This window comes from Haemaphysalis longicornis, unplaced genomic scaffold (assembly GCF_048455015.1).
Source record: "Haemaphysalis longicornis isolate Haplotype H1 unplaced genomic scaffold, Haemaphysalis longicornis Haplotype H1 scaffold_1, whole genome shotgun sequence".
Lineage (NCBI taxonomy): Eukaryota > Metazoa > Arthropoda > Arachnida > Ixodida > Ixodidae > Haemaphysalis > Haemaphysalis longicornis.
Window position 1 is genome coordinate 295303403 of NW_027526203.1, and position 16813 is coordinate 295320215.

A 16813-nucleotide genomic window follows, 5' to 3' on the forward strand; every position below is an offset into this window, starting at 1 on the left:
AAATATGCCTCAGTAATCTGGGATCCTCATACACAGGTCAATAGGGCTAAATTAGAGAGCATACAACAAAAAGCCATCCGATTTGTCAACAAAAGTTATAGTCGGCGCATATCACCCAGTGTGCTTTTAGAAAACGCACAGTTAGATACTTTACAGTCCAGGCGGTATTATGACAGGCAAAAACTTCTGTACCTAATTTTCCATGACAAAACAGGCATAAATAAAAATACGTGCATGGAACCAGTAATTGTCCGTTCTACACGCTCACAACACTAAAAAAACTAAAAGACTTCTCTTGCAGAACGGTTGCCTTTAAAAATTATTTTTATCTGAGGACCATTCGTGAGTGGAATAGGCTAAGAGCAGACATTGTGGAATGTGCGTCCCTTTAATCTTTTCTGTCAGCGTTAAAAAAATAACCCTTGATTTACAACCCCATTGTTCGTCCTTTTCCTCCACTATCATGTGGTACGCGCACGGCGCCGCAACGCCTACTTCTCAGCTTGCGCCTGTGGCTAAAATGCTGTTTCAAAAGCGATTAATGGGGTCAGTGTGTTATCTTGTCGTTGAAGGCAACGACGCATTTATTCTTGTTTACATCTTCAGTTGTGCAGTCCTGTTGTAAAATTTTGCTCCTCCCGGCTTGATTTTGTATGAGGTGCTGTATGGTTCGCTGGCAGTACCGCAGTGAACTGCTTCCATATACATGTTCATCTATGCTGTGTCATCTGTATATTGCATCGCTCACTCCTGCCAAGGACCTTGTTTCAAAGGTCGGCAGTATTACAAAAATCAATAAATAAATATAGCGTGCTCTCTGTGATTGGTAGAAATCTAGTGCTTGACCTTTGTGGTTAAGCACCTGCTCTTGTAAATAACCTTTGTTGCCTGTTATTCTTAAGGGGTTAGACCTCACAGGTTGACGTTATTTTTTCAGCACACCCTGGGTTATTATGCACGTCAACACCAATCGAGACGCACCCTGGTAGTAAGTGTGAGTAACGTCTACAGGCTCGTGCTGTTAGTTACACATCGCCATGCGGCCACGTAAGTTGTTTCCTACGTCGCAGTTGCGGAAGTTGTCCACAGAGAAAGAAATCGAGACAACCATGGTGTATTTGCACGAGTGAGATGAAGGCGACCCAGAAAATAAGTGAGATGTGTTCTTCTTGCGTGAGAACCAATGCTCCCGCGACCGATTCACGCGTGTGCGCTGGTCATCTCATCTTCTAGTGAGGAAATACGCCTGCAAACATTTTGCGAGCGTGGCTCAAAGCAGTTCCTCTGTTCAGAGTTGCACCAGCGAAGAGCGCTGTTACGACAGCTCTTGTCCTTTTGCGCACGCTCTACAATGCGGCAGGCTGCCTGTTATCTAGCCATTACGGGAGTTGCGACGCAACGCGGAGACAGCGGACCCGGACAACGCAGCTTCTCATATGTTCCAACGAAAGGCCAGCCAGGCATTATCTCCCATCCACCTCTGCGACTATAGACGAGCTGTCGAGCCGCATATTACTGAAGAGATCACGGGCTCCGAAAGGAGCCTGACTAACGGAATCGCGCTCTACGGCAGCTGTAATGCGAGTCTGCGAGTTTCCGAAGAGAATTGTATTCGGCAGGCATATGTCAGGGTATACAGAGTAACTCAGAATACATCATCGGGCACGTTTTACATTGTTTAATGTGCCCCTTACGCGGCACATTAGCTAGACCTCTCTGATCCTGATTGGCAGGGTGCATTTATTTTTGTGGTCCCTGTGGCTTTAATTCAATTGTAAGTGAAGCACGCAAACGGTTAAGCATCGATCTCTTAGTGACCTTTAAAAAGGCACCAATGTTGTTGAAACAAACTCTAGCCTTGTGTCCACATTGTCTGGTAGCCCAGGAGTTCCTTAGTGCAAAATTCTTCAGAATATTTTGTTTAACTTAGATTACGGGTTATGCTATAATGAACTCCTCAAAGGAACAGGAGCCTGAAAAAAAAAAGCGGAAAGGAAGAGCGTTTCAATGCTCTTCCTTGCTCCTGTCCCATTATTTTGCTCTCTCCATACCTATTTAGTGTACTGATTCGCCAAGCTTTCCATCTTGCTCCATATTCTTTATTCTGTGAGGCATTTGGTGAGCTTTTATGCATCTTGAACTCCAAGGAAACAGCTTGGGCAACCACCAGCCCGGTAACAACTTGTTGCATTTCTGAAAGACGCTTTTCCCAGTCGAGACGGTTCCACCTCATTTTGTGAAGATTTCCGACCAAAAAAATCAAGGATTGTCTTCAATATTATACGCATGGAGAGTATTCCCCACTTCCCGTGCACCGCCACACACGTGGCAACGAGCCGCATTGCCTATAACCAAAGTCCTGTCACTAGGTCCCGGCATGATGGTTCCAACCATTTCGAGACCGGGATCTACTTATTCACTTCTGGAGCATTCTTGGGTTAAAGCAGCCAACCGGGCGCCTTTAACTGCCACATTTTCTTGGGTCTGCTGGCGCATGTTTCATTGTAGCATCAGCCCTTCAAGCAACGTCCCCTCATTCGCATCGAAGACCATGCACAGGCCCTCCTGTCACCTGGGCAGCCTATTCGCCATCCAGCCCGTCACCTTCCGCGAAGCCAGCTGAGGCCGCCTGAGGCCGTTCTGCACTCTACGAACGGACGCGCTCACCAACTGATGAGTGCTTATTCCACAGCTCTGTTAACTTTTACCAGGGTACCCGAATAAACTTCAATGCGGACGCACTCTGCACATACTCGCTCGCCCTTCTCACTCGCCCGGTAGATAGCTTGAATTGAACGTAGATAGCCCAATTGGAGGCGAGTTACGTGTGGTTTGCTGGACTATTATTTGGCACTGTTTCGGCAATTTTCCTAGCCACATTATCAAGATTTGTGGGCCAACAGAGATCTGACACACTCTCTTCCTGCCACGGGCGGCGCTGGCCTGCGGATACACACCAACCAGTTAACTATGAAATAAGCCCAAACAAAGAAAGTGAAATCATTTCTTACGCAATAAGAGGCGAACACGACTACTCCTTTCTCTGTCTTCAGTCGACATTTGTTAAGTCTGAGTGCTACCTTTAAGGTTTTGGTTGAATTTACAGGACAATAAAATAAAATTGAAGTTTACACCCAGTTTTACACCAAAACCATGAAATTTAATAGTATTGGGTGAAAAAATGAATAAACGGAGTTCAAATTAACCAGAAAATACCTCCGTGTAAAGGATACGTAGCAGTGAGCGACTTGGACGGGTAATATTGTCTACTTTACCGTTTTTGTGTTCGGTTAGCATATAGGGATTTTATCAAGAGACCTACGCGCAAACAGCGTTTTTTATGGCCTTCTTGGTGGAATTTTATGAAAACCTCTCACAAAACTTCCAAGAAATGTGGGGGTTCATGTATGAACCCTGTCGATAATTTACCCGTTACTTATAAAGGAGTTGTGGTCCGAGGGGAGGCACTTCTCCCCTCCTTGTAGAAAATTTAGGCAATTATTATCAACATAAGCAAACATACAGAAAAAAAAATATTATGAAAGTGATGAACCTTCCCCTGCTTAGTTCATTGCTTGAAGTGTACGCGCTTCATACTTTGCATTTTGGCTAATCTCGACTTACGAAAGTAATATTTTAGAATATCATTACGCTTGTTATGTTATCGAAGCAGTCACGCTACTCTACTTACTTTCTGTCCAGTTGAGCCCCTTACAGTACGATGAAAAGGCTTGCGAAAGGCAGCCGTCCTTTCTACCAGTTGCGTCGCGTTCAAATAGGAAGAATAGACACGAAGTGTAACACAAGCCTGTACAGAAAGAGACGGAATCTCATGTCCACGAGGAAGCCCAGCGTGTTCTACGTCAGATCAACACCTACAACTTTAATCTACCCCTGGTAGACGAACGCCAGTGCTTCCTCCTGTATGTCATTTCATTGCCTCCTGGCATACCCAATATCCGCCAGAGAACAACGCGAGAGCGTTGTTTTCTGGCGTGCGCGTAAGAGGAAGTAGTGATTGTCTGGCTCTTGATTCTATGGCGCTTGTGGAAGGACGGATTTGTTCCACGTTTCTACAAAGACCTAGACGCGTGAAGGTACGATTGCACTACTTGCATATATAGTTAGTGGTTCAGAACCACCGGAGTGAACTGATGGAGCATAAAAAAGATAGAAATGGGACACGCTTACAGTCAATGTCTGTGAGTGTGTTTCACTGAACGGGTAATTTCTTGGGTTTCCATGCCCCACTCCCGTCTTTTTTGCACGGGTGCTGCCACATGAGGGACTCGATTAGGAGCGTGGTTATGTAGATAGCGCTTCTGTTGAGAGTGACATTATAGTCTCTCTCGTTCCATAGCCAGAAAGGAGGAATGGGAGTGGCCGCATTACCACCTCAGTAAATGCAGTGATTTAATTTTAAGCATTTTGAAAATCGTTTAAGAAAGTTTAGGATGAAAGTACTCTCTTGTGTGCTTTGTAACGCAAACAAGGGTTAAAAGGAAACTAATTAAGCAGTTGGCAATTAATGACTTGCATTCAAACTAATGTAAAGTTATCTATCCCGTTTGTTTTTAGGTTAGCGCTACAGAAACGTTCGCAATAAAGCCCAGCCTGCGGTGGATTTCCCAAGAACAAAAAGAATTGAATTAGGTCACTCCAGTGTAAGACGAAGTCAGTGTATATGGTCTCATTACTTTCTGACAGTCGTTACTCCGCCATTATTACTTGCATACATAATGAAGGTGACATTCTTATGCATTTGCGATATACGCATTATGACCATCGTTGTCATCCTCGTGCCTTCTTCATGGCACCTTGTTCATAATCTTCAATGTATAAGCTTCGTAAAAGACATGGCGACAACCGACAGAAAACGCGACAGCAAAGGGGCGACACTTTGCATTGCACGGTGGAACGCGCCGTCCTGCAGAACACTGCAGCCTTCGGACCTGCCACCTGATGCCGACCAACTTCTGTGTCCGGCCCCGCTACCAGCGCACAGTAGGTAACATGCCACCCTAGCTGCGTTCGCGCATTGTGTTAATCTGACCTCCACGAAGATGATGCGATTGGCGAGCTCGATCCGAGCTTCAACAGCGTAAATTAAAGGGACGTGACCACCACCAGGAGACCCTCTCTGACATTCCGAAGGACTTCCCGCTTACACGCCGATCAATGGCTTTCCTGCAGCCTACTTCAAGTCACCAAAAACAAAATGTGTCGTACAGCCTGCCATCTGTTAGGCCGGCCGAAAGACATTTGAAACAAGCAGGCCCAATATGATATATAAGGGTTTGGTTCTTTTCTTCCACTGGTTACTTACTAGACAGATACCAGCAGCAACCAACCTGGGCGTGACCGAAGGAATAAGGTGGAAGGAACGACGTTCAGCTTGGACAGGAGCCAGATAGCACCGCAACCACCTGTTTGAATGTCTGGACCGGACACAAAGGCTACATAAAGACTGAAATTTCCGAGGCGACGGGTCGGTTGCAGGGAAGACAGGGATGCTGGCTTGCGAGGACGGTGGTGCGGAGGTTGTCCAGGCGATCAAAATGGAGGCGGCGTAGTAAGTGGCTCAAAGAACGAGAGGGCCAAGGAGACGAGTCCAGGTGCTCGAGGGCCATCGTGGCATCATGTCCATGCTGGCCAGCCCAAGTTGCCAGTAAGGCCATCGTTGTTACTGATCCTTGAAGTGTTCGGGGTGAACGAGTGAAAGGAGCGAAATGCGGACCCCAACAGAGGATATAACTGCCGCTGTCTGCCATGGCCAATATTGTGTGGCAAGTGCATCATTACGGACAAATGCAAAATCGAGGACGCAAGCACTGTGTGGTACAAAAGTGCAGAGGTGAACCCTGAAACGACGGGAATGGTCAATGCTGTGGGCAATACTGCGAATGTGTGCCCGAATCCACGCAAAAGCAAACACACATGCCTTCACCGTCAATGAGGGAAAATCAGGCATTTTTTTCGAAATGAGCTAGATCCAGAAACCGAAACTATAGGTCGGATAAACCCGCAGTGACAAGAAAAACTTGCCAACTTTCCCCTAAAAAAAGGGTGGCAAGAAAACAGTTGAGGCACCACCTTAGAAACGTATACGCAGATTGTAGTTCGTATCGAAAGTGAGCGAGATCCTGCTGTTTCACGGATCCAAATGAGCCAAATCCATTGGCCCAGTGGGGGCTTGCTTTTGACTTGACTGTTCAGACTGTTTCGTGGGTGTTTTCGGAAGGTTCTGTTTCTTGTTTTTCGGAGCTGGCTCGTTACGAATTCAGACGGCAATTAAACGATAGGCGAAAGATCTGTCCCCAGAGGTAAACGACGAAGCGAACGGAAGAAGTGAACGAAATGAAGCTGAGAGATGTGAAACAATGATTTCATTTCGTCTCACCCGTCTCTACAAAATAACTCTGGTCATTTTTATTTTTTTACTCCCATATTTACCTATTTAGTATTGAACTAAATAGCCGCCGCTTACAAGCCCGCCAGCTCACTCGAGTTCGTACAACGGACCAGCAGCTGGTGGATGCCGGGCGCTACAACCTCCGACGCCGAGACGTCGAGTACCACCCAGGGGACCGTGTTTGGGTTTGGACTCCCATCCGACGACGCGGACTCAGTGAGAAGCTTCTGCGACGGTATTTCGGACCCTACCAGATTCTACGACGTGTCGGCCAACTTACCTACGAGGTGATCCCCGATGGCGATTCCGGAACATCACGACGACGCACGCGGCCCGAAGTCGTCCACGTGGTTCGCTTGAAACCTTACTATGCAAGATGACGGACTTTTTTTTTTGTTTGTTTGATGGACTTTTTTTTTGTATGCACCCGATGCTAAAATCGGGTGCATCGACCCGATTTTAGCATCGGGTCGATGCACTCCTAGAGGGGGGGTAATGCCACGAACCATGTATTGTTTATTATTGTTTGTTTTTACTGCCGGGCCAAGCCCGGCTGTGTTATCTGCGTTCCAAGCTAAGCGCGGCTTCCATTCTTTATTTTTATGGCGCACGGGCTATCACATTCAGATAAGCAGACTGTTTCGCCCTAACGTCGCTAGCCCAGAATAATCTTCTGTGATCTACAATGTTCTGGATGTGAATCGACGGTTCCAGAAACACTTGCGCCGAAAGATAAAAGCCTGCAGAGCAGACGCCGCGGCATTCGAATCGCCGGAGCTCGCCTGCACGCGTCACTTTGTTGACTGCCGCTTTGCCGCCTCTGTATTCTTTGAGTTGTTAGGGGAGCAGAAGTTCGCGCCAATAAACTTGTTTTCCTTGAAGACAACTGCGTCGTCTCTGGCTTCGTGACATCTGGTGGAGGTGCGGGGTAGTTACCCTTTATGCTCCCTACGACATCTGGAAGCCGCCAAGCCAGTCCAACCAGAGAAAGCCGCCGACTGCAAGGATTGCTACCCGAGTTCGATCTTATGCCAGAAGGGTCCAAGAGAAGAAACGCTGCAACCAACACCATGGTGCAAGAAACAACGTCGCCAATCGTCCTGCAGCAGCCCCGGGAACCGCCATCGTTCCGGGGAGCCCCCGCTGAAGACCCCGAGGATTGGTTGGAGAAACTGGAGCGCGTCCGGATCTTCAACAGGTGGGACGACGCAGAAACGTTCCGGCATGTTTTCTTTTACTTGGAAGATTCAGCTCGGACTTGGTTCGAGAACCACGAGAGCTCCTTGACCAACTGGGCTCGCTTCAAAAGCGAGTTCCTGAAGACCTTTACTACCGTGGTCAGAAAAGAACGCGCGGCACTATTGCTGGAAACTCGAACGCAGCACCACAACGAAGGGGTCATGATCTTCGTCGAGGAGATGAAGCGACTTTTTCGCCGTGCGGACCCAGAAATGACGGAGGAAAAGAAACTACGGTTTCTTATGCGAGGTGTGAAGCAAGAGCTCTTCGCGTGCCTTGTTCGCAACCCCCCTAAGACCGTGTCCGAATTCGCGTCTGAGGCCGCCGCAATGGAGAAGACGCTCGAAATCCGAACAAGGCAGTACGACCGCCCAATCAATGCGCTGGTTTCGGAGACAATTGGTGCCGGCGCTATTAACTCCGACTCAATACGTGACACCATCCGTGCAGTGGTGAGGGAGGAGCTACGGATACTTTTCCCTACGACGACGCCACAACCTCAAGTCCCTTCCCTGACTGACGTGATCCGGGAAGAGGTACAGCAGGCTTTGGAAACTTCTATGCCATCCGAAGCACCACGCGAGCCAGAGGCTATGACCTACTCCACGGCTGTTCGTTGACCCCGCCCTGTTCCAACACGTCGTCAAGAGGCCCCGCCGTACCGCCGCCCAATGTCGCCCGCCCGACCCCCTGTAACCCGAAACCAGGCCCCAAGGAAGACCGAGGTGTGGAGAACGCCCGATAATCGCCCGCTGTGTTACCACTGCGGAGAGGCTGACCACATCTACCGTCGCTGCCCATACAAGAGACTCGGACTTCGTGGTTTCTCCGTCGACGCACCACGCCCCCGACCCGGCCAGCGCCCATCTGAGATTGAAGAATACCTGTCCAACACCAGCCGTGGACCAGCCCGTTTCAACCGTTCGCCGTCGCCCTACCCGTACCAGTCGCCGGACCGCCGTAGCAGTGCTGACTTCGCACGTGGAAGGTCCCCCAGCCTACGCGGGGGAAACTAAAGGCAGCAACTTCTGGAGGTGAAGTTGCACAACGGCGGAAAAACGAAAACCCTCCAACGATGCAACGATTCGCCGAAGACTGTGACTCGCGACGTGCCCTCATCCCGACGACCCAACCTAACCCTGACGTCACTCCCGAACACGGCCACAAGGCGCGACGTGTACCCGACATGGCCGAGCCTGCCCCTGAGAAGACAACGACGACGACGCGCAGTACCCGACTGTCAACACGCACAAGCCGAGATGCCACGCCCCGACGCACCCGGAACTCGAGGAAGGCGGCGTCCGACGTAGAGGTGTCCATCGACGGCTTTGATGTAGTTGCCCTCGTAGACACGGGAGCCGACTACTCAGTAATCAGCGGACCATTTGCGTCTAAGCTGAAGAAAGTTATGACCAGATGGGACGGTCCGCACATACGCACAGCAGGAGGCCACCTCGTGACGCCAAGTGGAAGGTGCACATCCCGCGTCACCATAGACGACGGCATGACGTACCCTGCCGCGTTCGTTGTCTTGCCTCACTGCTCCCGCGACGTGATTCTCGGAATGGACTTTTTGACGGACAACGGCGCAATAATTGATCTGCAGACCAAGTCTATAACTTTTTCCTCCGATCACTCCATGACGCCGGAACCGAACCCCGAACACCCTGCAGCTGTAAGGATTGCCGATGATCATGTCACCCTGCCACCCCGCGCAAGCTTGATGATCACCGTCTACTGTGAAGGTGCTGCTCCTGACGTCGACGCTATCGTGGAGAGTGACCAAAGGTTGCTTCTCGACCGCGGTGTGTCTGTCGCAAGAGGCATTGTGCGGTTTAAGCAACGCCGGTCCCATGTTTTGGTCACCAATTTCACCGAGGAGTACCAGCATTTAAACAAGGGCGCTGCAATTGCGTTCCTCGAAGACACGCAACAGGAAAGTGACGTGATCGCAGTCGCCGACTTTGAACGCGCACCCGAAGATACCTTCAAGCTCCAGCATCCTTTCGACGTGAATCCGGCGCTACCGCAAGAAGAAAGGAACCAGTTATTGGCTTTGCTTCATCGCTACAGCGAGTGTTTTTCGTCGAACTCAAAGTTACGTCAAACACCTCTGGCGAAGCACCGGATAATAACCGAAGATGGAGCCCGACCTACCCGACAGTCACCGTACCGCGTGTCTTCACACGAGCGCGAAGCCATCCGGACTCAAGTAGACGACATGCTCAGCGACGACATAATACAGCCATCTAAAAGTCCGTGGGCTGCGCCGGTCGTACTCGTGAAGAAAAAAGACGGCACTTTAAGGTTCTGCGTTGACTACCGGAGACAACAAAATCACCAAAAAGGATGTGTGCCCCCTGCCACGAATCGACGACGCCCTCGACCACCTCTGCCACGCGAAGTACTTCTCATCGATGGATCTGAAGACCGGCTACTGCCAAATTGAACTGGACGAGAGAGACCGAGAGAAGACTGCATTTATTACCCCGGACGGTCTATACGAGTTCAAGGTGATGCCGTTTAGGCTGTGCACGGCACCAGCCACGTTTCAAAGGGTCATGGACACTGTGCTAGCTGGCCTGAAGTGGCACACCTGCCTCGTATACCTTGACAACATTGTGGTATTCGCCCGGACTTTCGATGAACACCTTGCAAGGTTGGAGCCTGTACTCGAGGCTATTCTCTCGTCGGGGTTAACGCTAAAGCCCGAAAAGTGCCGCTTCGCTTACGAGGAACTAAAGTTTTTGGGGCACGTCGTCAACGCCGCGGGAGTCCTGCCTGACCCGGCGAAAACATCAGCCATAGCGAACTTCCCAAGACCGAAAGACAAGAAGGGCGTGCGAAGATTTCTCGGGCTATGCACATACTACCGTCGTTTCGTCGCAAGCTTCGCACGCATTGCAGAGCCACTCACGCGCCTGACCTTTCGCCTGGGAAAACGCCCAAGAAAAAGCATTCTGCGAGCTGCAACAGCGCCTGCAAAACCCGCCCGTGCTCGCTCATTTCGACGAAAATGCCGAAACGGAAATGCACACGGATGCCAGCGATATAGGTTTGGGTGCCGTCCTCGTCCAAAAGCAAACCGGTTGCGAAAAGATAATCGCCTACGCCAGCCGTGGTCTGTCGAAGGAGGAAAAAAACTACTCTGCCTCCGAAAAAGAGTGCCTGGCTATCATATGGGCCATTTCAAAATTTCGCCCATATGTGTATGGCAGACCGTTCAAGGTTGTGACAGACCACCATGCGCTGTGTTGGCTCGCCAATTTGAAGGACCCCTCTGGCCGTCTTGGGCGATGGAGCTTGCGCCTGCAAGAGTTCGACGTTACAATAGTCTACAAATCCGGCAGGAAACACTCCGACGCCGACTGCCTGTCCCGCGCCCCCGTCGACCCACCACCACAAGACACCGATGAAGACAGCGCGTTCTTCGGAGTCGTGACAGAGAGCGACCTAGCCGCCAAGCAGCGTGCCGACCCCGACCTGCGCGTCATGATCGACTACCTCGAAGGACGCAACGTCGCCGCGCCTAGGGCGTTCGAGAGGAACTTACCAGCCTTCACCCTCAAAAACTCCGTCCTCGTGAAGAAGAATTTCAGCCCCGGAACGAGAACGAATTATCTACTTGTCATCCCCGCAGACCTTCGTGACGAAATTTTGGAAGCGTGCCACGACGACCCGTCTTCCGGACATCTCGGAACAGCTCGCACTATTGCAAAAATCAAGGCGAAGTACTTCTGGCCCAGACTTACATCCGACGTCACCCACTACGTTCGGAGTTGCCGTGACTGCCAGCGACGAAAAACGCCGCCGACAAGACCCGCCAGATTACTGCAACCAATCGCCGTCCCGTCGAGGCCATTTCAACAGATCGGAATGGACCTTCTAGGCCCGTTCCCTACGTCACGATCACAGAACAAGTGGATTGTCGAAGCGACAGAATACATGACGCGCTACGCAGAGACCGCCGCTCTTCCGAGGGGGACTGCACAAGAAGTCGCGAAGTTCTTCATGAACCAAGTTGTGCTGCGACATGGAGCCCCGGAAGTCCTAATCACGGACCGCGGAACGGCCTTCACTGCGGAGCTTATGCAAGGAATATTACGCTACAGCAACACGGACCACCGCAGAACGACGGCGTACCACCCCCAAACGAACGGACTAACGGAACGTCTGACCAAGACGATCGCGGATATGCTGTCAATGTACATCTACGTTGAACTTAAGACTTGGGACGAAGTGCTCCCGTATGTCACGTTTGCGTACAACACGGCTACACAGGAAACTACGCAAATGACGCCGTTCGAGCTTGTCTACGGAAGACGGCCGACTACGATGCTTGACGCCATGCTTCCGCATGTAGAAGACGACAACCTCAACCCGGACGTCCAATACCTTCAGCGCGCGGAGGAGGCCCGCCAGCTCACTCGAGTTCGTACAACGGACCAGCAGCTGGTGGATGCCGGGCGCTACAACCTCCGACGCCGAGACGTCGAGCACCACCCAGGGGACCGTGTTTGGGTTTGGACTCCCATCCGACGACGCGGACTCAGTGAGAAGCTTCTGCGACGGTATTTCGGACCCTACCAGATTCTACGACGTGTCGGCCAACTTACCTACGAGGTGATCCCCGATGGCGATTCCGGAACATCACGACGACGCACGCGGCCCGAAGTCGTCCACGTGGTTCGCTTGAAACCTTACTATGCAAGATGACGGACTTTTTTTTTGTTTGTTTGACGGACTTTTTTTTGTATGCACCCGATGCTAAAATCGGGTGCATCGACCCGATTTTAGCATCGGGTCGATGCACTCCTGGAGGGGGGGTAATGCCACGAACCATGTATTGTTTATTATTGTTTGTTTTTACTGCCGGGCCAAGCCCGGCTGTGTTATCTGCGTTCCAAGCTAAGCGCGGCTTCCATTCTTTATTTTTATGGCGCACGGGCTATCACATTCAGATAAGCAGACTGTTTCGCCCTAACGTCGCTAGCCCAGAATAATCTTCTGTGATCTACAATGTTCTGGATGTGAATCGACGGTTCCAGAAACACTTGCGCCGAAAGATAAAAGCCTGCAGAGCAGACGCCGCGGCATTCGAATCGCCGGAGCTCGCCTGCACGCGTCACTTTGTTGACTGCCGCTTCGCCGCCTCTGTATTCTTTGAGTTGTTAGGGGAGCACAAGTTCGCTCCAATAAACTTGTTTTCCTTGAAGACAACTGCGTCGTCTCTGGCTTCGTGACACTATAAATAAATTACTGCAGCTCACTGATTTCACGCTCAGGCAGTGGTTTGGCCAGCAAAGTTATGGAAATAGGACAGGCAATTCGTAGCCCGAAAAGCGCCCCTTTTATTTGTCTCACTGATGCAAAGACAAAAGTCCTAGCCCTAAGCCCTGATGGTGCACGTCTTACCACAGGCACCAGTGGCGTAGTCAGAAATAATTTTCGAGGGGTGTTATACGCCACCATTAAGAAAAGAAAAAAAAGAAAGGGATCATGCGCCGAAACAATATTCCTCTTTCGGCCTTAGTAATGCCTAAAGGTTAGTTGTTTCGTTGACTGCAATATCTGCATAAAAATACGGGTACATACGAGACTCCAAAGAACCATTTTTCTCAACAAATCAACAATCTTCTTATTTTTGTTTTCGCGTTTTAATGTATCGATGCGGTGTGTAAACAGCATCAGCAAACAAAAAAAAAAGAACGCCTAAAGGAGGGGGAAGGGAGGTACAGAGCTCACAAAATTTTGGGGGTGTTCTGACACCTAACCATGAAAAGTGATGGCGCCGCGGCCGCAACTTGTCCAACTTCCCTCCCCTCCTTGGCTACTTCTTTGACAGGCACGATATGCTTGGCTTCGTTTAGGCTGTGACACAAAAGTGCTCCCGGCAGAGTGCAATGGTAAGCATTGGGAGTCCTGTACGCGGTCTCATCAGCCTGATCTGATGTACTCTGCGGATCTTTCCTGATAGTTGGCATCCCGCTGTTACATGCCTCGCGCATCATCCTTTGCGGCAGAGAGGTAGCACGTGCACGCACGCAGGCACCCCACACGACTGGGGTTTTCGCTCCCGCCGACGGATCCCTTTGTAGGGTCTGTTAATTAGGTGCGCTGCATCAACGCGCGAGCACCACCGGCTACCGATGCTCCGAGCCTGCAACGCGCTCGCATAAACGTCATTAAATGTCGCCCGGAGAGGGGCTTTCATCACGCATACGTTTCCGTTCCGGCGGCACGAATCATCAGCGACGCGGACCCAGGCGGACTGCTCGACGCGCGGCCCTCGGGGAAACGTCTCCCGATCGCGCTTCTAATTAAGGCCGTCTCTAAGTGGTGTCGGCAATCGAGTTCAATGAGCGCCTCATTTGTATCCCACTTGCGACGCGGTGGCTCCTTTTCTGCCGTCCACTGGGATTTCGGTTGCTGCCCCCCCTTGCCGCACGAGAGCGCGCCGCGACACGCGCACATACCGCACGCCGGTGCCAGCGGCGAGCCCGCCAAACGAAGCGCAGGAACAGGGACGCCTCCAGCTCGCTTCCTTCCGCGAGGTGATCCGGTGCTCGCTGCTGCTCCACCAAGAACACCCGATACTCCCATGGCATATGTATCTATGTGTATTCCGGTGGGGATTCACTCATGGCGTGCGAGGCACGGCTGCCTGCCATCACTATGATTACGTTTGAAATTTTCTAAAGTTACGATCAAGCGAGCTTCCATTCACTTTTGTCATTTCAAGAAAACTAATGAGAAGCGGCTCATTAATTAGACACGCACAGCCTTTTTTCTCAGTTCAAACAAAAATAGCTCAACGTCGCCGCTGATTAAAGCGCTTGGCTCTTGCACGGCTACGAGAGAAAGCGCGAGCAGTCACGCTGCGAACGAGGTCAGTTAACAGCGCTGTTGGCCGTGTGCGTTGGGCGTGATTAGGATGAACATTATTGTCGTCGTCTGCTTCGGTGTCCTATGAAAAAAAATATCCTACGCAGTCCTGTGCAAGAATCTTGCGCAAATTTTGCAATTGTTGCGCATGGCACAATTGTAAGCGAGGACTAAAGTTAACATCTTGGGCATCCCATCCTGACAAAAAAAAAAAAAAAAAAAAAAAGATGGCTAGATCTTTCGGAATACTGCGGAGCCTAACAAATCAGCGTTTCAAATGTTTTCCCAAACCTTGGATATCGAAAATATTCGCAGCGACTAAATTCGGCGAACGAATGAAGTAAAATCGCCAATTGTGGAAGCTTGCTGCTTTAAATATACCTTGACAAGGAACGTGCCAAGGGAAGTTAGCCTCAAGCTGCCCCTAGGTGCATCTGGGAAGAGGGTGACTCAAACGTTAATAACATAAACCTTAACGATTTCTTTTTGCTTTCCAAAGGTGGGAAAAGCAATGTGAGCGTCTGAATTATTTGAAGGGAACCAATATTGGAAGACAAGGGCGTATCCAGACTTGAGAGAAGGTTGTCGAGGGGCTCACAACCACTATAGATGACTTCTTTCTTGTGGGAAGGGGAGGGGGGGGTGTAAACGGCACAGCCTAAAGCCCTGTGGTCGTGCCTCTGCTTAAAGGGACCCTGCAACACTTTCGATAAACGCTTTCACTCTTTTCTTCGCGTCAGGAAGCACTGCAAAAGCTATAGTTATCGTCAGCACGGAGCGGCACTACGTGATTTGCTCGTCTGGTCGCACCAGATATGCCTCCCGTTTCTGCTTCGTTTTTGTGGCTTTGTTTTTAAGTTGCTATCGGAAAGCGTTCATGGCTGCAACTGAAGGAAAACCGGCCAACAGCCGCTACATGGCCTCAGTGACGTAATTCGAGCGGTCGAAGAAGGTCAAGCCCGGGAAGAGAGAAAAACCTTTTGAGCGAGTTTCCAAGTTATCTGGCGGGCATAGAGCAGTAATTTTTGGCTAAGGTACTTTTAGACCTCCTAATCTAAGTACCGGGTGTGTTTGGGTGACTACGTTCTGCAAGAATTAAGGATTTAAAAAAAAATTGAAAAAGGTGTTGCAGGGTCCCTTTAAATGTCGTTCTCAGGACAGGTTCGCTGAAATATTTTCCCTGCACAATGGTACTTCAAGTCCAACTTCCCGCAGAACGCTGTATAAGAACTTAGAAGTGTGCCGCCACATACGAATATTCAGTTATTATTTGTGACTGCTCTACGCCACCACAAAACTAAACCACTGCTAGCCGTATGGCCGGCTTAGATGCGGGGCATATACTTTGTGATAGTTCTACGAGCTTGTGCCGTACACACAAAAGCAGCATTTTGCAGGTTTTTAATAATGTTGAGGTAAATTGAGCGAGTTATCCGGGATAATGCGTGAAAAGTACCATGGAAACCTAATGACAAACTTTTGCTTGATTTTATAAAAGCAGTACTTACCATTGGTGGGTGCCCTTAAAGTTCGCGTATTTTCGAAATTCTGAAGTTCACGAAAACCAGCGGTACACAAAAATTGAAGGTTTTAGACTACGTATTACAAAAAAACCTTCAAAAACATCACAAGGCACCGCAAGCATAAATTACGATATACAAACCCACGCAAGCACCCTAGATAGTTGAACGCTAAAAAACCCTGCAACACTTCCGTCGCAATTTTTTTGTCAACACCCGCCGCGGTGACTCGGTGGTTAAGGCGTTGTGCTCCTGAGCACGAGGTCGCGGGTTCGATTCCCGGCCGCGGCGGCCGCTTTTCTGATGGAGGCGAAAAGCGAAAACGCCCGTGTGTACGAGATTTCGGCGCACGTTAAAGGGACACTGAAGTGAATTTGTCAAGCTCCCGTTTTTGCTTGCACTGCGTAGACTGGCTCAAATTAGCACACTTTTCATCGTTTATCCGGTTGACAAATCGGTAATTATTTTACAAAGCGCGAAAGAAGAAAAACTACCATGCGCGGTTTGCGGCGGCTGCACCAACTAAAGCTGTGACGTTAGGAGGAGCGGGCTCCGTGATTGGACGATGCCCAAGGTGAGCAACCAAACAAGTTTCGGTTTCGGTTTCGGTTCTGTAAAACACAACCGGTGGCGTTGTTGGATGGGCATTCTCAATAACTCAGTAATCATCGTACCGCGCTTCTGTCATGTTGTCACCTGTAAAAATGCATGAAGATAAGCCTCCCAGGACGGCTTGGAATCGTAGCATTCACTAGCC

General features: G+C 50.1%; 1 protein-coding gene across 2 annotated transcripts in view; it reads right to left on the minus strand.

Moving 5' to 3' along the window:
* The window catches only part of LOC144148403 (cytochrome P450 3A5-like), a 157972-nt gene that overhangs the window by 48394 nt on the left and 92765 nt on the right, over positions 1–16813 (minus strand). The window contains exon 1 of one of the 2 annotated variants that reach the window (XM_077679942.1): positions 3692–3863. The exons of the other annotated variant lie outside the window; for it this stretch is intronic. The gene's annotated coding sequence lies outside the window, so the exon portion shown is untranslated. Of the gene's footprint in view, positions 1–3691; positions 3864–16813 lie in introns of those variants that run through there. 2 annotated transcript variants of the gene reach the window in all.